At 42.8% G+C, this 26,843-nt stretch overlaps 1 long non-coding RNA gene across 1 annotated transcript in view; it reads left to right on the top strand.

Moving 5' to 3' along the window:
• LOC119856132 overlaps positions 1–19,904 on the top strand; it is a 77,737-nt gene extending 57,833 nt beyond the window's left edge. Inside the window, exon 3 of the long non-coding RNA XR_005293174.1 lies at positions 17,878–19,904. This is a non-coding gene — a long non-coding RNA (uncharacterized LOC119856132). The remainder of the gene's footprint in view (positions 1–17,877) is intronic.
• The last annotated feature ends 6,939 nt before the right edge of the window (positions 19,905–26,843 follow it).

The raw sequence follows: 26,843 nt of genomic DNA, 5'->3' as shown, positions 1-26,843 counted from the left end.
CACTCAAGCAGATGTCAGTTAGCCCTTAACTAGATGGGAAAGTTTTACTGGTTATACTAGTAAAATTATACCAGCATCTCCCTAGCTCTCTCTCTCTGACATATACATACCCCTCCCTCCCCTGCCCCCCCCCATCCCGTGTGAACACTTATTCCATTATGAGGGCTTTGTTGTTGTTGTAGTTGTTTAGATTAAACTCCTCCCCAAGTAACAAACTAAACTGAAAAAAAGGCAATTTTACACCAGAATACCAATGTCTGCATGGAGAATAATCCCAGTATAACTGTAGCACTTAAACTGATGCCTTAGGCTACAATGAAAAAGCATTCCCATGTTGACAAGACCTTGCACTCTGTTCTCATTTTCAAACTTTTTTTCACAACCATGATGTCTAGAATTTTTTGTTTGTTTTTATTTGAATTGATTTTGGTTTTTTTTTATCATGAAAGTGAAGACTATGATATCAAATATGATTCTAGAACAGGGACTGGCAAACTTTTTGGCCTGAGGGCCGCATTGGGTTTCAGAAATTGTATGGAGGGCTGGATAGGGGAGGCTCCGCCTACCCGAACAGCCAGGCGTCGGCCAGCCCCCGCCCTGCTTCTTGCCCCTTGATGGCCCCCCCTGGGACTCCTGCCCCATCCAACCCCCCCTTTTCCCTGACGGCTCCCCCAGGACCCCTGCCCCATCCATCCTCCCCCTTGCTCCCTGTCCCCTGACTGCCTCTGGAATCCCCACCCCTCACTGCCCCTCGCCGCCCCATCCAACCCATCCTCTCATTCCTAACTGTCCCCCGGGGACCCTGCCCCATCCAACCACCCATTCTCCCTGTCCCCTGACTGCCCGCAGTACCCCTGCCTCTGACTGCCCCCCGCCACCCCATCCAACCCCCCCTCCTTCCTGACTGCCCCCCGGGATCCCTACCCCCATTCAACCCCCTGTTCCGCCCTCTGACCACCCTGCCCCCTATCCCCACCCCCGCCCCCTACCACCCTCCCATAAACTCCCCTTCCCTCTATCCAACCCCCCCCCACTCCCTGCCCCCTTACCGTGCTGCCTGGAGCAAGAGTGGATGGCATCGCTACAGCCGCGCCACCCAGCTGGAGCCAGCCATGCCACCGTGCAGCACAGAGCACCAGGTCTGGCTGGGTTCTGCAGCTGCACTGCCCCAGGAGCTCGCAGCCCCGCCACCCAGAGCATTGCACTGGCAGCAAAGTGAGCTGAGGCTCCCAGGGAGGGGGAACAGCAGGGGAGGAGCTGGGGGCGAGCCTCCCAGGCCAGGAGCTCAGGAGCCAGGCAGGAGGGTCCCGCGGGCCGTAGTTTGCCCATCTCTGTTCTAGGAACAGGGGCCATAGGCACTGCCCTATAGTGCCTTTGTCTTTATCTGGCCCCAGTCACATACATAAAATATATGTTAAGCTTTCACTAAATCCATCAAAAATGTTTTGATAGGGTCAGGTGAACGAGCTTTTATTTTAAAGGAAAAATTGTCAAGAGTTAATGATATTGTAAATAAAGGTGGTTTGAATTAGTTCACCAAACTGGGCTGCCTAGTCTTGCTTTTTTTCCTTTAACTATAGTACAGATTATCCTTTGCCAGAATTTCAGTATAAGACTCTTGGAGAAAAGTGCTTGGAAAAGATAAATATAATACATGGAATAAACATAGAGAACTGCCTTATGCCTTCTGTAGGTTTATTGTCTGAATCTACATAGTTGTGAAAACAAGAATAACACTGCGCAATAGTTCATATAAACTGGGACTTTCACTTTTGAATCAGTCCATATGTTGAATTACCATACGATGATGGAATAATACCTCCATGAATTATATTTGTCTACTGACTCAACTCATACAATGATCTTTGCAGTACCCAAATGAGTAAGTGCAGAGCCAGAGCCTAAGCTCTGTAATATCCTCACATTATTTTTCCAAATTAATTTTAGAATTACAGAAAATACCGTACAATTATGCATGTAATCTTTCATACCATTTAAAGGTATTTTAATCCACTCACATTTCTGAGAGACAGAACTTAGCACCTAGATATTTCAGCACTAGGCACTCTAAATACCATAGATACTGTAATAGATAGATAGATCTTAGTTGGATAGCAAACTATTGGTCCTGTTTGTTGCAAATTCTTGGACTAGTAATAAAGAGTGGCCAAGTAGCACGAATGTGTTGTGTTATTTCAGCTGGGAAAGCAGCAGTGTGAACTAATACCTAGCTCAAAACAAGTTAAATCACTTTATTCTATCAGCAGGGAGCCTGTTTTATGGTCATTTAAGTAAGTTGTGCTATTACACTGTATAGCAAGCATAACAGTGCAACATGTATGAAGACTTGTATTGAATAGTCTATTTTCAGATCAGAAAGCAGTTGTGAACTGATCTAGCAACTCTCTGCCGTTGAAGTAATGTGAGGAAATGATACAAAGTGGACATGAAGTGAAAGCAAGCTCTAGGTGGTTCCATCTCCATACACTCTGAATCACTGCACACACAAAAAACTGAAATGCTTGGTTGTGTTCTTGAACATACAAAATTGAAATGCAGTTTTCATTCTGTAACTGTCTCACCTGAGCTGTTCCTGTATTCTGTCAAACAAGTGTTTGTAGGGATGAGGCATGATGTGCTGCTCCCAAACAAAACAGAAGTTCCTAAATACCAAAAGCATCTTGAGACTGGAATAAGGAAAGAACTAGGATGAAGTTTCTCTGCTGTAGCTGACATCTGCTCAGTACAGCATGGAGGAATGGTCGTAAGGGAGCCAGTTACAGCTCCCCAGTTCTTTGCACTGCTCTGCCCCGCCCTTGGCTGCACTAATCTAGAGCCTGCTCTAATTTATGCAAGTTGGCAGCAGTTTCAAGGGACTGTTCACCAGCTAGAGATAGCTTGAGGGCCAAGCATTTAGTTACACCCCATTTCTGCCTTCAGCACCCTCTAAAACAGGATTGCAGAGAATGACCTAAGAGGTAGCTATGCCAATTGCTGGGGGACTTCTTCATAGGAGAAGAGATACAGGTGGTTCCCCACAGTTTGTGCCACCTGACCACAGGCATTGTGCAGAGGGTGCTATTGAGGAAAGCTCCCTCATGCACTCACAAATGGCTGTGCACAGTCTAGACCAGGGGTGGGCAAACTACAGCCCGGGGGCCGCATCCGTCCCTCCAGACGTTTTAATCTGGCCCTCAAGCACCCGCCAGAGAGCAGGGTCAGGGGCTTGACCCGCTCCACATGGCTCCCAGAAGCAGCAGCATGTCCCGTCTCCTGCTCCTACACATAGAGGCAGCCAGGGGGCTCTGCATGCTGCCCCTACCTCAAGAGCCGCCCCCGCAGCTCCCATTGGCCGGGAACCACAGCTGCAAGAGTGATGCCTACGGATGGGGCAGTGCGCAGAGCCACCTGACTGAGCCTCCACGTAGGAACCAGAGGGGGAACATGCTGCTGCTTCTGGGAACTGCTTGAGGTAAGCACCCCACAGAGGCTGCTCCAACCCCCTGCACCAACCCTGATCCCCCTCCCACCCTCTGAACCCCTCAGTCCCAGCCTGGATCACCCTCCTGCACCCCCAACTCCTCATCCTCAGCTCCACCCCAGAGCCCACACCCCCAGATGGAGCCCTCACCCCCCCACACACCCCAGCCCCCAATTTCAGGAGCATTCATGGCCCCCCATACAATATTCATACCCAGATGTGGCCCTCAGGCCAAAAAGTTTGCCCACCCGGTCTAGTCCAAAGTTGGCTTTTAAATATTTAAAGGTCCCTGCCACAAAAATAAAAAAATTCACTGAGATAAAAATTTCCCTCAGACTCGCCAAATACTATTTTTAAAGATATAAAAATAGAAATAACTTACTTCAGGTTATATTCAGAGATGATTAGTTGCAATAAAATGTGCTATGTCTAATCATTCATCAGCCTACAATACAGCCGCTATTTATCTCTTGTGTATACGCTGAGGCAAACTGAAAGAGTACGTCTGAAGTGTTCATTTAGTTGTAGAAGCATCTACATATACTGTGATCCAACATATCATAAACAGCTGGAATAAATCACAGTATGCTTCAAAAGTATGGTATGCAAAAGTGGCTGAAAGCAATACTAGCCTTTAAAAAGCCAATAAAAACATTGGCATAGCAAGGAAGCTGTGCCAATTACTATTTTATATACCTTCCTAAGGAAATTAAATCACACTTATCATGAGACGTAAATCAATCAAAATCTTCAAAGTGACTAGCACAATGGAAATATTTACAAAAGTCTTACATTAAGTGCTGACAAGCCCAGAAGTCAGAAAATTCAAACCTGAATCTGAAATTCCATCTTTAGCCTTGTGTCTAGTTACTGCAGCATGTGGTATGTAAAACTGCCCATTGCTTAGAGACAACTGCAATCTCTACGCAAAACAAAATGAGTTAATCTTAATTTCTAGTTTCTTGGCTTTTGCTGATTTAAATTAAGCCAATAATACTATTTTAACACATTTAGTTTATATAATTTTTCTTTTAATTCTTTCTTTAATTTTGAAGAGCTCTCATGAACAAAGAATGCTAAAGAGTAAGTTCACTCTGCTATGCTGGAGTTAGCCCTGAAAAATCACTCTGATGCTACACAACTAACTTTGGTATAACCCACTAAAAATTCCCCGTAAATCACTTTTAGGCTTAAAAATCCTTGTTATATATTTTCTCCATACACTTTTTTAAATACAATAATGGCCTTTTGGAAAGTCATTTACTAATACAGGACTTAGTGATGCAAACTCTTACTCACAAATTCAGTGGAAAACTATTCCCTTTCAGAACTTTTCACACGATTAAGGATTGTCAAGACTGGGTTTGTAGTTCAGATGGGACTAGTCCATATTTTACAGACTAATGGCCTACAAAGTCACTTGTAAATTACAGGTGTGTAATTATAGCTGTAATGGTACAAGCCCTAATGTAGTTACAGCTATCCTGGTACGACGGTGACTATACTATGGACTTCTGTCATCATAGCTACATCAGTCTGAGGTGTGAAAAGGTGTGATTTGTGACCAATATAGCTGTGCTCGCGAAAGCCCCTAGTGTAGATGTAGTTAAACAGGCCAAACTGTACTTTTACCTGGATTGCTTGTTTTGCTTGGAGTGGGTGGAATAAGCTATATTGACGAAAGCACACTTTTGCGGGTATAAGATGCATCCACATTAGGAGCACTTTGCCAGTATATAGTATGCTGGTACAAACAGAGAGTGCTCACAGACCTTGTCTTCACTGTAAAAACAAAAAATAGGGTTTTTTTACAGTGGGATAACTAATGTACATTAGCTACCGTGCTGTAAAATTCTAATGCAGATAAGACGTTGTAATTGTTACCATAAAGTGGCAAGGCGAGATCAACACTATATACCTGACTGTGGTTGACCTTCCTAGTTTACCCCACAGTAAACACCCCTCTCCAACCTCTCTGAGGCAGGATCAAGTATACCTAGACCATCCCTCATGGATGTTTGTCTAACCTGTTCTTAAAAGTCTTCAATGATGAGTACTACATAACTTCCTTGTTGTAACCTATTCCAGTACTTAATTATCCTTATAGTTTCTAACTATCCTTATAGTTAGAAAGATCTGCGTTGTATACGAGAGACTGAGGATTTTCTGGACCAAACTCAGGATAGCCTTCTAGGGGCACAAAGCTCTAAAGATATAGAGCAGGTTGCACAGAGGAGCCAAGAGGCCAGTGAAGAAGCTTGGCAACATGTGACCTCCAGAAGAGGTAAGCGGAATGTCCGGGTTCCAGTAACACAGACACAGGTAACTAACCGCTTTCATGTTCTCTCCACAGGTACCAATGCGGAGAGTGGACCAGATGATATGTCTGGGGGGAGAAAGCGGAAGGAGACTCCGCTGGTTGGGAGGCATGAGATGCGATGTCCTGAGGTTGGGGGTTCCACGACCACCACTCCCAAGAGGAGAAGGCGGGTGGTGGTGGTCGGGGACTCTCTCCTCCGGGGGACTGAGTCATCTATCTGCCGCCCTGACCGGGAAAACCGAGAAGTCTGCTGCTTGCCAGGGGCTAAGATTCGTGATGTGACGGAGAGACTGCCGAGACTCATCAAGCCCTCGGATCGCTACCCCTTCCTGCTTCTCCACGTGGGCACCAATGATACTGCCAAGAATGACCTTGAGCGGATCACTGCGGACTACGTGGCTCTGGGAAGAAGGATAAAGGAGTTGGAGGCGCAAGTGGTGTTCTCGTCCATCCTCCCCGTGGAAGGAAAAGGCTTGGGTAGGGACCGTCGAATCGTGGAGGTCAACGAATGGCTACGCAGGTGGTGTCGGAGAGAAGGCTTTGGATTCTTTGACCATGGGATGGTGTTCCATGAAGGAGGAGTGCTGGGCAGAGACGGGCTCCATCTTACGAAGAGAGGGAAGAACATCTTTGCCAGCAGGCTGGCTAACCTAGTGAGGAGGGCTTTAAACTAGGTTCACCGGGGGAAGGAGACCAAAGCCCTGAGGTAAGTGGGAAAGCGGGATACCGGGAGGAAGCACAGGCAGGAATGTCTGAGAGGGGAGGGCTCCTGCCTCATACTGGGAATGAGGGGCGATCAACAGGTTATCTCAAGTGCTTATATACAAATGCACAAAGCCTTGGAAACAAGCAGGGAGAACTGGAGGTCCTGGTGATGTCAAGGAATTATGACGTGATTGGAATAACAGAGACTTGGTGGGATAACTCACATGACTGGAGTACAGTCATGGATGGTTATAAACTGTTCAGGAAGGACAGGCAGGGCAGAAAAGGTGGGGGAGTAGCACTGTATGTAAGGGAGCAGTATGACTGCTCAGAGCTCCGGTACGAAACTGTGGAAAAACCTGAGTGTCTCTGGATTAAGTTTAGAAGTGTGTGCAACAAGAGTGATGTCATGGTGGGAGTCTGCTATAGACCACCGGACCAGGGGGATGAGGTGGATGAGGCTTTCTTCCGGCAACTCACGGAAGCTACTAGATCGCATGCCCTGATTCTCATGGGTGACTTTAATTTTCCTGATATCTGCTGGGAGAGCAATACAGCGGTGCATAGACAATCCAGGAAGTTTTTGGAAAGCGTAGGGGACAATTTCCTGGTGCAAGTGCTAGGGGAGCCAACTAGGGGGAGCGCTTTTCTTGACCTGCTGCTCACAAACCGGGTAGAATTAGTGGGGGAAGCAAAAGTGGATGGGAATCTGGGAGGCAGTGACCATGAGTTGGTTGAGTTCAGGATCCTGACGCAGGGAAGAAAGGTAAGCAGCAGGATACGGACCCTGGACTTCAGGAAAGCAGACTTTGACTCCCTCAGGGAACAGATGGCCAGGATCCCCTGGGGGACTAACATGAAAGGGAAGGGAGTCCAGGAGAGCTGGCTGTATTTCAAGGAATCCCTGTTGAGGTTACAGGGACAAACCATCCCGATGAGTCGAAAGAATAGTAAATATGGCAGGCGACCAGCTTGGCTTAATGGTGAAATCCTAGCGGATCTTAAACATAAAAAAGAAGCTTACAAGAAGTGGAAGGTTGGACATATGACCAGGGAAGAGTATAAAAATATTGCTCGGGCATGTAGGAAAGATATCAGGAGGGCCAAATCGCACCTGGAGCTGCAGCTAGCAAGAGATGTCAAGAGTAACAAGAAGGGTTTCTTCAGGTATGTTGGCAACAAGAAGAAAGCCAAGGAAAGTGTGGGCCCCTTACTGAATGAGGGAGGCAAGCTAGTGACAGAGGATGTGGAAAAAGCTAATGTACTCAATGCTTTTTTTGCTTCTGTTTTCACTAACAAGGTCAGCTCCCAGACTGCTGTGCTGGGCAACACAAAATGGGGAAGAGATGGCCAGCCCTCTGTAGAGATAGAGGTGGTTAGGGACTATTTAGAAAAGCTGGACGTGCACAAGTCCATGGGGCCGGACGAATTGCATCCGAGAGTGCTGAAGGAATTGGCGGCTGTGATTGCAGAGCCCTTGGCCATTATCTTTGAAAACTCGTGGCGAACGGGGGAAGTCCCGGATGACTGGAAAAAGGCTAATGTAGTGCCCATCTTTAAAAAAGGGAAGAAGGAGGATCCTGGGAACTACAGGCCGGTCAGCCTCACCTCAGTCCCTGGAAAAATCATGGAGCAGGTCCTCAAAGAATCAATCCTGAAGCACTTAGAGGAGAGGAAAGTGATCAGGAACAGTCAGCATGGATTCACCAAGGGAAGGTCATGCCTGACTAATCTAATCGCCTTTTATGATGAGATTACTGGTTCTGTGGATGAAGGGAAAGCAGTGGATGTATTGTTTCTTGACTTTAGCAAAGCTTTTGACACGGTCTCCCACAGCATTCTTGTCAGCAAGTTAAGGAAGTATGGGCTGGATGAATGCACTATAAGGTGGGTAGAAGCTGGCTAGATTGTCGGGCTCAACGGGTAGTGATCAATGGCTCCATGTCTAGTTGGCAGCCGGTGTCAAGTGGAGTGCCCCAGGGGTCGGTCCTGGGGCCCGTTTTGTCCAATATCTTCATAAATGATCTGGAGGATGGTGTGGATTGCACTCTCAGCAAATTTGCGGATGATACTAAACTGGGAGGAGTGGTAGATACGCTGGAGGGGAGGGATAGGATACAGAAGGACCTAGACAAATTGGAGGATTGGGCCAAAAGAAATCTAATGAGGTTCAATAAGGATAAGTGCAGGGTCCTGCACTTAGGATGGAAGAATCCAATGCACTGCTACAGACTAGGGACCGAATGGCTCGGCAGCAGTTCTGCGGAAAAGGACCTAGGGGTGACAGTGGACGAGAAGCTGGATATGAGTCAGCAGTGTGCCCTTGTTGCCAAGAAGGCCAATGGCATTTTGGGATGTATAAGTAGGGGCATAGCGAGCAGATCGAGGGACGTGATCGTTCCCCTCTATTCGACACTGGTGAGGCCTCATCTGGAGTACTGTGTCCAGTTTTGGGCCCCACACTACAGGAAGGATGTGGATAAATTGGAAAGAGTACAACGAAGGGCAACGAAAATGATTAGGGGTCTAGAGCACATGACTTATGAGGAGAGGCTGAGGGAGCTGGGATTGTTTAGTCTGCAGAAGAGAAGAATGAGGGGGGATTTGATAGCTGCTTTCAACTACCTGAAAGGGGGTTTCAAAGAGGATGGCTCTAGACTGTTCTCAATGGTAGCAGATGACAGAACGAGGAGTAATGGTCTCAAGTTGCAATGGGGGAGGTTTAGATTGGATATTAGGAAAAACTTTTTCACTAAGAGGGTGGTGAAACACTGGAATGCGTTACCTAGGGAGGTGGTAGAATCTCCTTCCTTAGAGGTTTTTAAGGTCAGGCTTGACAAAGCCCTGGCTGGGATGATTTAACTGGGACTTGGTCCTGCTTTGAGCAGGGGGTTGGACTAGATGACCTTCTGGGGTCCCTTCCAACCCTGATATTCTATGATTCTATGATTCTATGATTTTCCTAATATCCAACCTAACTCTACCTTTCTGCAAATTAAGCTCAATACTTCCTGTTCTACCTTCACTGAACATGGAGAACAATTGATCATCCTCCTCTTTATCAAAGCCCTTAATATATTTGAAGGTGATTATCAGGTCCCCCTTCACCTCCCCCACCCCCAGTCTTTTTTTCTCAAGACTAAACATGCTCCATTTTTTTAACCTTTTCTTATTGGTCAAGTTTTCTAAAATTTTACTGTTTTTGTTGCTCTCCTCTTGACACTCTCCAATTTGTCCACATCTTTCTTAAACCATGGCTCCCAAAACTGGACACAGTATTCCAGCTGAGGTCCCATCATTGATGAATAGAACAGAAAAAATTCCTTCTGACTTACATACAGTACCACACTCCAGTTGATACACCCCGGAATGCCATGTGCCTTTTTTGCAACTGCATCACATTGTTGACTCATATTCAATTTATGATCCACTATAACCTCTAGATCTTTTTCTGCAGTACTGCTGTCTAGCCAGTTATTCCCCATTTTATATTAGTGCATTTGATTTTTTCCTTTCTAAATGTAGTACTTACCACTTGCTTTACTGAATTTCATCTTATTCATTTCAGACCAATTCGCTGATATAGCAAGATCATTTTGAACTCTAACCCTCTCTTCTAAAGTGATTGCAACCCCTCCCAGGTTGGTGTCATCCATACATTTTGTAATTATACTCTCTACCCTTGTGATGGGTTCGGTCACAGAGACCCCTTTGGGTCTGTCACCTGATGTGCTGAATCTACCTCTGAGCCCATTTTCTCTGATGGCTTGGACTCCAGAACCCTGCCTTGTCAAGCCAGACACACAAGCCTGCTGCAACACAGACCCAGGGTCTGAACCACGCCCCCAAAGCTGCAGACTTAACTGAAAACAGTTTAAAAAGTGCGCCTGTCTCCAGCACCCAGACACCCAGCTCCCAATGTGATCCAAACCCCAAATAAATCTGTTTTACTGTGTATAAAGCTTATACAGGGTAAACTCATAAATTGTCCGCCCTCTATAACACTGATAGAGAGATATGCACAGCTGTTTGCTCCCCCAGGTATTAATCACTTTCGCTGGGTTAATTAATAAACAAAAGTGATTTTATTAAGTATAAAAAGTAGGATTTAAGTGGTTTCAAGAAATAACAGACAGAACAAAGTAAGTTACCAAGCAAAATAAAGCAAAAACACACAAGTCTAAGCCTAATACATTAAGAATCTGTTCACAGGTGAAGTCTTATTCTGAGATGTTCCAATAAGCTTCTTTCACAGATTAGACTCCTTCCTAGGCTGGGCCCAATCCTTTCCCCAGTACAGTCCTTGTTAGTTCCGGCTCAGGAGGTAACTAAGGGATTTCTCATGACTGCTCTCCCCCCCTTTGTTTTGTTCCACCCTCTTTTATAGCTTTGGCACAAGGCAGGAATCTTTTGTCTCTCTGGATCCCCACCCCCCCCCCCGTTCTAAATGGAAAACCAGCAGGTTTAAGATGGATTCCAGTTCAGGTAACATGATCACATCACTGTAAGACCTCCTTCTTCATTACCTAGTAGCTGGAAGACACGTACATAGGAAGGCTTGCAGGTAAACAAACCCATTCACAGTTCATTGATTCTGAAGCATCCTTAATGGCTTCCACTTAACATGTTTACATCAGTAATACAAGTTTATATCTTATTCTCCTAACTTCAGAGTATAGACATAATAAATCAACCACTGAGCGCTCTCCTGTCGACTCCAGTACTCCACCGGAACAAGAAGCGTAAGCCGAGTCAACAGGAGAGCATCAGCTGTCGACTTACTGCAGGGAAGACACCGCGATAAGTAGATCTAAGTACGTTATTCACGTAGCTGAAGTTGCGTATCTTAGATCGACCCTGCGTGGTAGCATAGACAAGCTCTAGGTCAATGGAAGAAGTCTTCCATCATACTAGCGCTGTCTACACTGGGAGTTAGGATGGAATAGTACATCTCTCAGGGATCTGGATTTTTTCATACCCCTGAGGCCTGGTCTAAACTAGGAAATTAGGTCAGTATAACTGTGTCACTCAGGGGTGTGAAACATGCACTACGCAATTAAACTGACATAACCCCCAGCAGAGACAGCACTATGTCAATGGGAAAATTCCTAGCTACCACCTCTCAGGAGGTGGATTACCTATGCCAACGGGAAAAGTCCTCCCATCAGTGTTGGTAGTGTCTTCAATGAAGTGCTACAGTGGCACTGCTGCAGCATTCTACAGCCATGTCTACATTACCACTTATGTCGGCAAAACTTATGTCACTCAGGGGTGTGAAAAAGCACCCCTCAAACAAGTTATGCTATGTCGGCAGGAGAGCTTGACATTGGGGATGGCTGGGGCCACTCATTGGGAGTGGTTTAATTATGTTGATGGGAGAGCTCCCATCAGCATAGAGCGGCTACCTGTGAGATCTTACAGCAGCACAGCTGCATTGGTACAGCTATGCCACTGTAAGCTCTCTAGAATAGATATATCCTAACTGTAGACAAGGTCTGAGAGACATAGCTATGCCTATGTAAGTTCCCAGTGTAGATCAGTCCTCACACAGATGTCTCTGCAGTTACATGTGATTCACATTGTTGAAGTTTTCTTTGCAACCATATGAGCTAGACACTTATTTCTTCTATAAAATGAAATCTGAGACTCTAGGAAACAAGACCGTAGTTTGAGAGTGGTGCTGGGATGGCCTATGGGCACATACTGGCTTTTTCTTAATCCTGGCCCTAACATGCCCTAATACACCATTAGATCTGGGCCTTTGTGTCCACATGCAAAAGTTTCTGCAATGGTGCATGGGACATCGTACCAGTGTTCCATCTGCTATGACTATCCTCTCTTCCTTCAAGATTGACTTCTGCCACAATGTCTACAAGAAATGAACCACCTATAATGACTTGGCTCAGGAGTGGTTGAAGAATGTCTCTGCATATGTAATTTCAAAACATATATTCATACATTCACTATGTCTAGCAAATGCACTTGCTTGGAGCTACTCTCATCACCGCTGCATTAGGTTATTGTACCATTGCAGTGCGTCTTTGCTATAGACTGAAAGCACTGTCACTGCAGCTGCAACAATGCCCTTAGCCCTCCTAGCACTAACTCTATAAGTTAATCTGCTATCTCCTTCATCAAAACCAGTTGGGTCTGCCTCATTCTTCATCTCACCTCGAAACAAGAACGGACTGTAAACAACATCCTCATTGACCATCCCACTCCTGTCCTGCCATCAGTCCTAATGATCCAATAATGACATTTTCAAAATGGCCTTGTCCTCCTCAGCCACTTCCAAAATCTTTGGAAATCCAAATCTGAATGCATGAAGTAAGCAAACTTTTTTGAGTTGTTCAAAGAACACCAATGCTTTACCAGTTGTTCAAAAAACACCAAGATAATCATATAGAAATGATATAAAGCCTCAAAAGTTGAATACAAAATTATAAATTGTATATTTACACATGGCTGTCCTGTCACAGACCTATTGTGGATTGTTGCATCTATCCCATATCTCCTGCCACAGAATGTCTATGAGTTTCAGTGTAGTTCTAGCTGTGCTGGTCCCAGAAGACTAGAGAGACAAGGTGTTTGAAATGATATCTTTTATTGGCCAATCTCTGTTGGTGAAATCGAGATAAGCTTTCAAGCTTACTCAGCGTTCTTCTTCAGGTTTTCATGTTATAAAAGTTACTAATAAAACTGTGTTATGTGTTATCTTTGCTGCTCTGGCCATTTGGAAGTAGGGCTTGCCCTAAACTGGGAGGTAAAAAGTAGGGGTGCGATAGGCTGGGCCTTTGTCAGGGCTCACACTCAGGCAGCTTCAGAAACCTTTCCCCTTTTCAGATGTCTTTTGGGGTTTTAGCAAGTCTTTGTAAGCAGCAGAAGCTTATCAGAGTTTCCCTCTCAGTTATTTTATAACAAGAGTCAGCTCCTTACAAGATGCAGCACCTTTTCCTGGTTGCCCACTCTTCTTTTGAGCAGCTCTCCTTTTTAAACTTGTTTCCTCCATCTGGCGCAGGCTTTGCAGGTGTGTCTATTTGGTAGGGATTGAACCCAGAAGAGCTTGTTAGCCTTCTCCTGATTGGGATGGGTGCATGACCCACCACAAAGGGAATGAAGGGTAGCAAGCAAAACTGAGACCAGCCAAGTACTGCCTCAGGTGCTTCGGAGCCTGCCTGAGTGAGTAGGTTGACAAATGATGGAAACAGTACACTGAGCTAACAGAAATATTCCTGAAGAGTTTGCAGGAGTGTTGTGGAATTCCATTGGAAAATTAATGGAACCTTTACAGCTGCAATATTTGCATTTATTGCTAGTGCTATAATGGTGTAGCATAAACTGGTGGTGGAATTTGCTCAGAAAAAATGCAAAAGTAGTATAAACATCACCTGTGCACTGTTACAAAAATGTATGATGGTGCAAGGTATGTTACCAGCATGCCAGGGGCTTGCAATGGTTGTGGTAATACTGAACTGTTGTAGTGAAGTCAAGGTCTGCAGCACTGTTCCCTATAAGGTGTGCGCATGTGCGCGTGCACACAGATCTTAAACCCTGTGCACACGGCGAAACACTGCATGCACAAAAATGTGCACAGAAGCACAATTTGCACAGAAGCAATTTTTGCACACACGGCCTGTCAAAAATTTGCACAGAATAAATTTTTTGTGCACATAGCCTGTCAAAAATTAGAGGGAACATTGGTCTGCAGTGGATTTGAGAGTCCAATTCCAACTTCTTGTAAACAGACTTCTCAGAATAGGGTTATTGTCTTATAATTTGAAATGCATCCAAGGATCACCGCATCCCAAAACCACCAACCAAGATTTAGTAATGGTATAATTTATTCAGCAGGTGAGAGCTGGAGAGTGTTACACCGTGATAAAAGGTTATTTAATAGTAGACAAGACAATAAAACCCTTTCCTTTTGTAAAAAATAGCCATTCTGAACATCCTACCTCCTCTTAAGAATGAGCTGGAGGAAGAAGTGGGATGTGTTACCTGTCTGCTTGAACTGATTGGATGGTTGAGCAGCTTGTCCTCATTTATGAAGAGAATGGGAGGAGGGAGGGGAACCTGAGTTTTGATGGTCTGTCCCTCATAGGGCACTTTACATTAACAAATTAGGCCACAGGTGCCCATAGGAGCTACAGCAAGCTAGAGGAGGAATCCGCTAAGAGTATGGCTTTGTTTGCTGAGGATTCCTTTAGAACAGAGTCTAGCAGCATTTTTGTCCCCTAAATGGCAGGTGTCCTTGAAGGGTGGAGACATCAATTTTATCTTGTCACTGAAATCTTTGGTCCAGGCAGAGCTACAGGGCCCTCCTGGTAACACCAAGGAGCTAATTAGATTTGCTTCCAACTTAATGAAATCCTGAGCAAAGTCATTAAGGTTTTAGATGGCAATAATTGACTTAGAAAGAAGCTAGTGAGATTCCATAGGGAACTACTTTATCTGACTATAGCTGTGAGATTCATTCTATGGATGCTCTGGAAATGTAAAATTTATAAATGGTGGCTCCCAACTGAGAATCTGTAAGCTTGACATTTCTGTACAAGACCTTTTCTGTATTATGGTCCAGCATATCCCTAAGGGATACATTGGAGTCTAATGGGTCCACAGAGGATTTGTTGCAGAGTGTTGAAGAAGGAGGAGCTAATAGACAGAACCCCCTGTTTGATTGTATTAACATTCTTAGCTAGTCACTTGGGCTGCCCACCAATTAGCTACTTTTGATGTCCTCTTGTTTGATTGTTGCAGTGACCATGACCAGTACTATAAGGCCTAGAGTGATATAAAGAAACTGTCCAACAATTAGCTACTTTTTCTTAATGAAAACCAACATACACTTTTCTTTCTTGGAATTTTTGAGGAATAAAGGAAACATTTATAATAATTTCTTAAATTTGGCTACATTTACAAAGACCTAGTGATATAATTAAGTAGCTCAGCTCTTGCTGAGAGACTCTAGAGGGCTGTGCCTCTAAGGCTCAGAACCACTTCTCCATACCCTAATTTCAAACATAACAAGGCAATAGTGACTTTAAGCTGTGTGAAGCCTAAAGTGTCGCATGAAAATCTAGGTCCACTCCTGAAGAACCAGCCCCTCCCCGTGCAGTAAAGCTCACTCATGAGCCATGTTGCCATAAGGTCCCTCTCCAAAAGCTGCATAGTCCCTCATGCTCACCCCCCCACCAGGTGGGAAAAGTCAAAGGAGAGGAGTTTTTACATTTAGTAGATTTCTAAGAGTAGGAATAAGAGTAGATTTCTAAGTCCACTGGATTTCTAGCAATGAGACTATTCCCATAAATAAGTATTACTCATGTAAGAAAAGGTTTGCAGGGTAAGTCTGAAATTTACTAATGTAATATAGTATAACATAAGTTCCAGCCTGTTGTTTTCTTCAAGTTCATCTCTGTACTATAGCTCTTTACATGGACAATTTTCACTGATAAGTGAATTCCATAATAAATACTATGTTTGTATTTATACAGCTCCTTTCATTACAGGATTTCAAAGCACCTTACAAAGGCGGGTATGTAAGTCTCATCTCCATTTTTAGATGCAAAAATGAGGTGCAAAGAAGTTATGTCTCTGGCCCATGGTCAGTGGCAAAAGCATAATAAGATACAGGTCTCTCTACTCAATCACATTATTAATTTATGTATTATTACTGTAGAGACTAGGAGCCCCAGTCATGGGCCAAGAATCCATTGTGCTAGGCACTGTACAAACTCTGATTCCATATTCTACATTGCTATACCCCCTCTCTCAGTCATCACACTACAGTAACCTCATCCCTGATCCCAATGTTTTTCTGCATTGTCCTAGGATGAAATCCTGGCCCCGTTAAAATCAATGGCAAAATCCCATTGATTTCAATGGAGTCAGAATTTCACCCTTACTACATTATGATATTACTATTCCTCATAAAACATAATTTTCTTTTTAAAAGAATGGGTGATTTTGTATTTGTTTGCTTTTTCTTTGGTTGATAGTTGGGTTTTTTTTAATTACACAGTAAAATATATTTATCTATCTAATACAATGGCTCTCATTAGATACCTGATTTTTCCACAAAACTCATAAGTCTTCATTTCAAATGTATAGCACAAATCTAAAGCCTGGAAACTAATGTGGCAGGCAATCATTCCTAGTCAGACTTGGCTGGTGTGGATGAATGAATGAGCTTCATAGAGCAAACGTAAACCAAAACCAAATTAACATAAATAAGCTGTTTTCACCAGTTCCAGCCTAAATCTAAATTTAAACGTCCCTTCAACAAAATAAAAAATGTACAATTGAAGAAAAGAGACATTTTATTATAAAATATGGGACAGCAAAATCAGATATCTTTAAAATGCACGTGGAAAACAAGGAAGGGCCTTTTATAAGCTGGCAATTATTTTATCGCATAGTGGGATGCACAGTTCTAATAGTCAGAAGTTATAACTGTGGTGGTATTCTGACAGAGCATAGGAGTGAGTGGTGACTACAACTATTTATAGCAAATGGGATAAACAAACACTATTACTATAATAGCAAACAGGGCTATTTTGTAAAGAAAACACACTGAAGCATGTTCCTATTTAAGGAACGGTATCTAAACCTGTGGGACAATAAGAATGGTGCAGGAAAACAGAAGAAACCCAAATGTCTGCTACATATTAAATTACAGGGTGGAGACTCAAAAAAATTATAGTTAGGAGCAATATATTCCTCTAATTGGTTAAATGATTCTCCAGTATAACATAGGTTTATAAGACACATACTGCAAAAAGACTGAAATTCTATGTATGGGAAAATTATAATGAGAATGCAACAAATCTGATTGTATTTTAACAAGGAACCAGTTTAACAAATAAACTCTAGTACTGGAAAAGTATACCAAGGTTGACATGATAGTAATCACGCAAGAGTGAAGTGGAATACATTTTTTTAAATAACCTTTATAGTCATAATTTTTAAATATTTTTACAAATAACAAATCTAAAACATTGAAATTCTATACCAAATAATATGAAACAAGGCCAAGGTCAAGAAAAACATGTAACACAGCAAAGATGCCCTAAACACACAAAATTGCAGATAATCTCCTATTCACACAGTTTAAAGTCCTTCTATTTCTAGTTAGCGTCTGCATCCTCACTGTCATGTTTTCCCAGAACTGGGAAATAAAACAAATATAACGACTTCCTTCCTCCTCATTCAGAACACCATGTAGAAAGTTAAGCAATAATCCTCACTATTGTCTTCTAATAGGATTCTGACTTGTATAGTACTCTTTATGGAAAGTCAACAAGTTTAATTATATATATTTCAATCATATGTAGACTACTGAGAATAATTAAGAATGTATATTCTTATTTTAAAGGTGAACTGAAAAGTAAAAGTTTGGCTCTGGGCTCTGGACTGCTCCTTTTTGATAAAGAAAGATTGCCTCCAATTTTTGTATTTTTTTAATTTTTATTTATTTATGTTAAGTTTCTCTGCTTATTTTTAATATTGGAAACATTGGCTCCTCACTTCACTCCCCATATGACAGATCCAAAGACAACTGAAAAAGAAGATGATCATTTTCTTCAATTGATCTTAACCATACCAGTGCAAGTTTTTCAACATAGACAAGGCCTGAGAGGAAAGGAGACGCTGACTCTTATGCTATCTATGAATTAGCACCTCTACACTTTCACTTACGTTGGAGAGGGACACCTACAACTCAGATTGCAGCTTCTTCAGACATCACTGTTCAGGGTCTCCAAAAATCTTACTGAGATCCTCCAGCAAAAAGTGGGAAGCGAGAAACTAACATTTCTACTATTCTACTAAAAGGAAAAGCAGAAACAAAGTTTGACCAGTCTTTATACATCATATAGAAGTATGAAAGGACAAAAACATTTTGCTTTGCAGCTCACTTTTAATAACAACATAAACTCATACACCAGAAATCCCCGAGTTAAAAGCTAAAATAACATAAAGTTCAGAGCCTCACCTTTAAACCACTTCTGCAATTCCCAGTGCTGGGCCAGCTGTGTGCCAGACAGCTCCTTCAATGTAAATTAAAAGTAGTGTGAAGGCCAATGTAATTTATGCTAACTGTAAATTCCCCCAATGGCCCAATATAGCAACCGGGGATTAGCAAAATGTAGGGAAAATTTGGCCATCTCTCTATTTCCCAACCTCAACCTCTGTATCAGCTATAGGTGTGACGCAGGAGCTCTCACACCATCTCTACACCATTCGTGTTTATCCCACAGTCAGGTTATGTTCCCATGCCAACTGTGCCAGCTTTAAGGTCACTTTGCATTTGGCATGTGATGACCCAGGCCATAATCTTCAACCAAGGTATATAACAGACTTATTTTTAAACATTTCATCTCCTTTTTATTCATCTGCATTGAAGACTGTTTTAACAAGTGAAAAAAATAATTTTACCATCACTGCCAAGGTACATGAAAGACACATTTTGATATATAGGGAGAAATGTTAATGGCTTTCCTGCTCATCTTTATGACTAGATTAATTAAATATAACTCTGAGGACAAGAAGCAAATATTTATTAATGTTTATGTTTTAGAAACATATGCCTTAAATTTGCCTTTGTTAAAACCGGGCTTCATTCCAGCAGGCATGTACTTAACTTTTAGCACATAAGTAGTCCTAGTGTTTATAGAATCATGGCCTAAAATGTTAATAGGCAAAAACAAAAGCTAAAAACAAAAACACTATTAAAAAAATCATTCTTTGAGCTAATCTTCCATTGTGTTCAGCACTTCCAACAGAAGCTTTAAGTATAGTTATTTCAGTTTATCATTGACTTGATTATATTTTCATTCCATCCTGTTAAATAAATTACCCTTTCTTTTAATCCACTCTCCCTAGTTGAAATCTTTTAAGCAATACTTTAGTCACAGTTTGCTCGCTAATTTAATCCATGAGCTACAAGAATTTATTCCTACTGACAAAAAAAATTGCTAACCGTGATTAGACGTCTTGATTCCTAGAAGTCAAATTGTCATGTCATGATTACATTGTATATAATTGACTCCAAAAGTTGTAATAGTTAGTTTCTAGATAAATTATTGATTGGTTTTTCCTACTTCTTAAATCGAAAGCTTGGTTACCTTAGTAACTTTCCCATATCCACTGGGATTTAAATGTTTCTGAGCTATAGGACATCTGCTAAAAGAAAGAAAGCACATCATGCTGTGCAAGGTAGGACTTTTCACATAGTTATCATATTGATAGGTAATGTTGCTATTTTAAGACATAGCATTTAATAAATTGATTGTTATCTACAAAGGTCTAATTTCAAAGACTACTCTTTTTTAAGTAACACAAAGCAAAGGATTGTATTTAATGATAGAGCAAATTGCATGAATAAAGAACAGTTTCATTTCATTTCATGTGCCATTTACCTTTTCTTCTACAATTGTGTTGAATCACCTGGAAAAAAAAACCACCCAAGTGATGACTATTATATTTACATATCACAAAATAATTTCCAGCTATTGTTCTTTTCATCAGCCTTTTTAAAAATAGGATCCCTGTCTGTTTTAATATATACCTTCTGAGAATAAGCACTATACTCACAGGCTAAACTACAAATTAAATTTTAGGGGAACAGCCTAACACTGCATAAGATTAAATAAAACAATTCTACATTCCAAATAGTGCACTGTTCTTTTAATATGCCTCCTACTAGACTACATGTTCTTGGAGTTCTTTGCACTATTGTTGTACCCATCTGAGGCTGTTGGTCCCAGGATCTGAGAGTGACAAGAACAGCTAGTGACTGGTATCTTTTATTGAACCAACTGCTGATAGTGAAAGACACAAGTGAAGGAGAGCTTTGTGGAGCTCAAAAGCTCGTCTCTTTCACTAACAGAAGTTGGTCCAATAAAATATATTTGCACACCCACCATATCTCTTTTGGAGTTCTTAGAATTTAACAATGATATTACCTCTTAATTTCACAAAATCAGTGACCAGTAGAGACAGTAAATTACAAAATCCCGCATGTATGCAAGCCCAAATCCAGCACTCTAGAGGGTATGTTAAGCTGATGTTGCAATTTAAGCCCATTGCTTCGGGTCCTAACCACAGAGGTTAAGAAAAACAATTTTTCTTCCTCCTCTTTGTAACAACCTTTTACATACTTGAAAATTGTTATGTCCCCTCTCAGTCTTCTCTTTCCAGACTAAACATTTTTTTCAATCTTCCCTCATAGATCATGTTTTCATAGGTCATTTTTGTTGCTCTTCTCTGGACTCTTTCCAATTTGGCCACATCTTTCCTGAAATGTGGCGTCCAGAATTGGACACAGTACTCCAGTTGAGGCCTAATCAGCACGGAGTAGAGTGGAAGAGTTACTTCTTGTATCTTGCTTACAACGCTCCTGCTAATACATCCGTGGGTGCCGACTTCCCCTTTCCTTTGGGTGCTTGACCTCCCCCACTTTACCCCCAGCCCCACCCCCACTCCATGAGGCTCCGCCCCCATTCCAACCCTTTCCCCAAAGTCCCCGTCCCAACTCCTTCCCCAAATCCCTGCCCCGGCCCCGCCTCTTCCCCACCTGCTCCCTTGAGCGTGCCATGTTCCTGCTCCTCCCTCCCTCCGACAGCGTGCTAACACTGCAAAACAGCTGTTTGGCGCCGGCCGGGAAGGAAGTGCTGGGAGGTAGGTGGAGAAATGGGGATGTGGCATGCTCAGGGGAGGAGGAGGTGGTGAGGGGAGTTTGGCTGCCAGTGGGTGCAGAGTACCCACTAATTTTTCCCCATGGGTGCTCCAGCCTGGATCACCCACGGAGTCAGTGCCTATGAATACATCCCAGAATGATGTTTGCTTTTTTTTGCAACAGTGTTGCACTGTTGACTCATATTTAGCTTGTGGTCCACTATGACCCCCCACTTCCCTTTCCACAGTACTCATTCCTAGGCAGTCATTTTCCATTTTGTATGTGTGCAACTGATTGTTCCTTCCTAAATGGAGTACTTTGCATTTGTTCTTATTGAATTTCATCCTATTACTTCCGACCATTTCTCCAATTTGTCCAGATCATTTTGAATTTTAATCCTGTCCTCCAAAGCACTTGCAACCCCTCCCAGCTTGGTATCATCCACAAACTTCATAAGAGTACTATGTATGCCATTATCTAAATCATTGATGAAGATATTGAACAGAACCAGATCCAGAACTGATCCCTGCGGGACCCCACTCGTTATGCCCTTCCAGCATGACTATGAACCACAGATAACTACTCTCTGGGAATAGTTTTCCAACCAGTCTTTCATCCCGCTTCTAGTAGCTCCATCTAGGTTGCATTTCCCTAGTTTATTTATGAGATAGACATGCGAGACAGTATCAAAAGCTTTACTAAAGTCAAGATATACCACGTCTACTGCTTCCCCCCATCCACAAGGCTTGTTACTCTGTCAAAGAAAGCTATCAGGTTGGTTCGACACGATTTGTTTTTAACAAATCCACGCTGTTACTTATCACTGTATTATCTTCTAGATCGGGGTGGGCAAACTTTTTGACCTGAAGGCCATATCTGGGTATGGAAATTGTATGGTAGGCCATGAATGCTCACAAAGTTGGGGGTTGGGGTGCCAGAGCAGGTGAGGGCTCCGGCTGGGGGTGTGGACTCTAGGGTGGGGCCAGAAATGAGGAGTTCAGGGTGTGGGAGGGTACTCCGGACTGGGACCAAGAGGTTTGGAGGGCAGGAGGGGGATCAGGGCTGGGACAGGGGGTTGGGGCACAGGAGGGTGTCAGGGGTGCAGGCTCTGGGCAGCACTTACCTCAAGCAACTCCCAGAAGCAATGGCATGTCCCCCCTCTGGCTCCTACGTGGAGGTGCAGCCAGGTGGCTCTGCACATTGGTCTGTCCACAGGCACTGCCCATGCAGCTCCCATTGGTCACGGTTCCCAGCCAATGTGAGCTGTGGGGGCAGTGCTTGGGGTGGGGGCAACATGCAGAGCTTCCTGGCTGTAAATTCTAAGAAGACATTTCCAAAAGTAGATGCTGTGAATAACAATTTTTACAAACTACCTTACTATTGAAAGATTATCAGTAAGATCAAATCTTTCACATATACATTTAAAACAGCCAATGATTTTATTTCAAAGACTCTTATTTCAGAGACCTGTACCTGTGGGGGCATGTTTTTAATATGTTCAGATGATAAAATGAATATTTAGTTAACAGACCATAAAATGTGCTCACATCATTCACCACTTCCCCAGCATCATAAATTTCACCTGAAGAATCTGTTGTCTCCTAAACTACAAGGTTCTCACAGTGTACTAAACAATGCACAAATGATGAAAGGGGGTGTTTTCTGGTAATACTCAGTTGTTCCTCCCACCTATACACAGACTATTTCATAGTTTTCTCCCAACACAGACTCCCTTAAATTTAAAACAAACAAACAAAACCTTTATTTGTTAGATTAGGGGGCAGTCATCTGGACCTCAGGGATCTTGTTCACCCAAGTGCATCTGAAATTTGGCATTCTATCGATTTTTAACTTAAAGTGATTGAATGACAATTAACTCAAATTAAAAAATGAATGTAGACAAAACCCATGTGAGAAATGGACTGTGACAAATATTGGGGGGGACAAAAGGTGGTGCTTAAAATGACTGTGCCCCATTCCTGGTGACTGTGCCTATGACTATATACAGTAATAAGTACTTGCAAGATTGGGCCCCGCTTCTAATTAAAGTGACAAAACTGTAGAACATTTTTTTAAATGAGCAGAGGTCCAGCTAACTAACCAGGGACTGATTCTGCTAGAATTAAATCTGTGGGAGTTTTGCCATTGACCTCAAAGGGAGGAGGACTGGACCAATGGCTTTTCATTGTAAAAGCTCTTTTGTAGTTAATGTCTCCTATGTTATGGTCCCATCAATCTCTTGGGAGCCCCTGATGTTGCACTCTCTTGCACTAATGAGACGTTAGCAATGTTTTCTTAATGGGAACTCTCCCTCTCAGAACTAAAATACTTTAGGGGACCCCTTGGCACAAACAAAAGGAGTTTCCAAAGCAGGATTCTATCTCCTTTGTCCCATTCTGTACACTAAACAAAGTAATCCTGATTTGTAGCCATTTGGCAATGACAATACAGCAATTATAGCCCGTTTCTTACTGACAGTAAAGTAAATCAAATACTGCAGCATAGTGAAAACTAAAAAATCATAAGTGCCTTGTGATTGTTGTTACTACATGTTCATTATCTTTTCTTTAAATGATCTAAAATGTTGCAAAATGTTTAAAACTTTTTGCTCACGTTAGTATTGAATAAAACAAAGGAAAGTTGGCAAGAGAAATTTCCTTTTTCTTTTTTTGCAATTTGCAATCTGTATAATCATGCATCTCTGATCACATCTGTTTTTTCCACATTCCCTCCCTCGTCCCTTCTGCATATGCACTAATCTATCATGCAGGCGTAGGCACTGGAGGAATGCCTCAGTGACCAAACTACTGACCCTTTTACTGAAAAGCTCCTTGCCCCACAGCTTGCAGCTCTCCCTGGGCAAAACTGGCAACAGATGGGAGAAGGGACAGAAATGTCTCCTAACTCCTTCCCCTCCCTTCAACCATACTTCCCCCTCCCAACTTCAAAAAGAAGCCTGAAATATCCTAAGAGATTTCTGTCTGCTTATAAAAACCAGCCTTTAGAAAGAAACAATTAAATATAGCTTTTTTTTAACTGGAAGTGGATTTCTTAACTCTGGTGACTATTGATACCATCTCATGAATAAACTAATCAGTTACTAGAAAGGGGATAGAGACTGTACAAATTTTAGGGCTCATCTACCTATAGAAGTTGCATTTTAAACTTCTAAGTGTCCATGCCAATGCTGCACCAATTTAACTATATCAGTTTAAGATCACACCTTTATTTAAACTGGTACAACTATGCATCCATATATGAAGCAACTGAGAGGTATAATTCCCAGCTGGGGTAGTCGTACGCGCACTAGCTCTGCTCAGGCTAGTGCCTCAAAATAGTGTGGCTGCAGTTGCCCAGGCGGCAATTCGGGTAGCTGCCCGAGGGTGTACCCAGGGGACTGGGTGGGATTGTACATGGTTGACTAGGCCAAACTGCCACCTGTGCTGCCGCAGTCACATTGCTATTTTAGGCACTAGGTCAAGCAGAGTTAGTGCGTGTACCTCTCCCCTGCTGGGAATTACACCTCCCAGAGGCTGTACAGACATAACCTTTGTGTGCAAATCAGGGCTTTAGATTCTTTCTCTTAAAAAAAAATCTTTTTTTAAAATCAATACAACCTAGAAAGAAAAAAGAGAGTGGAAGGGATATCAAATAATACACATAAAAAACACAGCTCAGGACATATGGCACTAATCTTGCAGCCTGTAAACCAGAGGCTCATCCTGCAATCAGATCCACAAACAAGAACCTTGACTCCCTTGCAGCGTCCCATTAGCTCTGTCCACACTAGGGAATTTTGGCAAAAATTCCCCACCATTGCTAATACCTGTTCAGTTAAAACAGTGATAGCATTAGCTATATTGAAAGGGAAAGGCTGCCAATGACATTTTAAACACTGTGTTTCAATTAAATGAATTACTCTGAGCGGGGTTAGATGAGATGGTGATTAAAAATCCAGAAGCAATGGTAGCTACAAAATTATGGCTCCCAAACTTACAAAGGTCTTAGATACATGGGGAAATTGACCAGAATAGCTATTGTGGAAATGTATTCTCCAATAGCTATTCTGGTCTATTTCCCTATGCAAACAAGCCGTAAGAAGACCTGGATCTGTGGTAGAAAGCAAACAAGACCATTTACTTTAGTGGAACTCTGTGCAGGATCCTCATATGTGGATCCATTTGCAGGACCAGGCCCTTAGGTCTCACTTTGCAAAACAAAACAAAAAGCTCTGATACAATCATCAGCTTTCCCAGCTGTCCATCGCCATTCATGAGACACACTTTGTCTGTGAGCTTTCTGGACCTGATCCAAAGTCCACTGAAATCAATGAGAACTCATTGACTTTAAATGGGGTTTGGATCAGGTCTGAAGTGAATGAACGAATGACCTGAAACTTTACATTTCTGCTCAGGATTATTTAGGTAACTGCGTCTCCTCAGATGGGGAAATTAACAAACAAACAAAAACCAGATTATATGTGGGACATGCTTTCCTTTTGCAATTGCTAAATAAAAACAGAGAACAAAGATCACTGACTATCTAATCAAATCTCATTTTCTGCTCCATAGCACACACACAAGGCTTTTTTTTTTCTTTCCTTGGAGGAGGGGGTTGGACAGAACATGTCTGTCTTATTGCCAGGGCTCCTGCAGTGAGATGTTTGAGAGAGTCCTAGAGGGAAAAGCAGCAGAAAAGTCTTGAAGTCATTAAGTGAGGTAAATAGTTCCAAAATGTTGAGAAAATAATTATGCAAGCCACAGAAAAATGGAAAGAGAAGGAGGGGGAAAATACATTCAGTGCAAGGGTAAGTAATGTTTAGAGTAAGGGAACAGATGATTTAGAGGGGAGGGGAAATTCCCTGGCTTCTCCCAGGTGGGAAAAGCCACACTGGCAATGTGTTTTTTCCCCTCTATCTCTTCCTCTATCTGTGGTCTGTATTATCATTACCTAAATATATTATGACACAGTCCATGACTTCAAGACCTATATATGGAGTTGTTTATAAGTGGTTCTCAACCAGAGGTCCTGGGCCACCTGGGAGGCCATGGGCAGGTTTCAGTGAGTCTGCCAAGCATGATGACAGGTTTCAGAGTAGAAGTGAGCTGTAGCTCACGAAAGCTTATGCTCTAATAAATTTGTTAGTCTCTAAGGTGCCACAAGTACTCCTTTTCTTTTTGCCAAGCATGGTGAGCATTAGACTCATTCGGGCCCTGGGCAGAAAGCCAAAGTCCCGCCACACAGGACTGCAAGGAATATTTCAGGGTCCCGAGCCCTACCATCCAGGGCTGAAGTTGAAGCCTCAGCAACTTAGCTTTATGGTGCCCCCTGTGGTGTGGGGCCCCGGGCAATTGACCTGCTTCTACCCCTTAATGCTAGCACTGGCTTTTATATGCAGAAAAACAGTTTTTGTGGCACAGGTGGTCTGTGGAGTTTTTATAGCATGGGGGGGGGCTCAGAAAGAAAAAGGTTGAGAACCCCTGGCTATGTCTACTACCTACATCCTACTTGTCCCTGCATTTTTATTAAGTGACATAGTCCTGCTAAGATTTACATTCTTTCTAGGAAACCAGTCCTGCAAAGAGATGTGTATCGACAGACTCGATTTCAATGGGGCATTGCTCAGAGGCATACCAACAAGAAGGTCTCTGGAGGATTGAGAG

Source organism: Dermochelys coriacea, chromosome 5, assembly GCF_009764565.3.
Source record: "Dermochelys coriacea isolate rDerCor1 chromosome 5, rDerCor1.pri.v4, whole genome shotgun sequence".
Lineage (NCBI taxonomy): Eukaryota > Metazoa > Chordata > Testudines > Dermochelyidae > Dermochelys > Dermochelys coriacea.
This window is presented reverse-complemented; position numbering and strand designations above follow the sequence as displayed.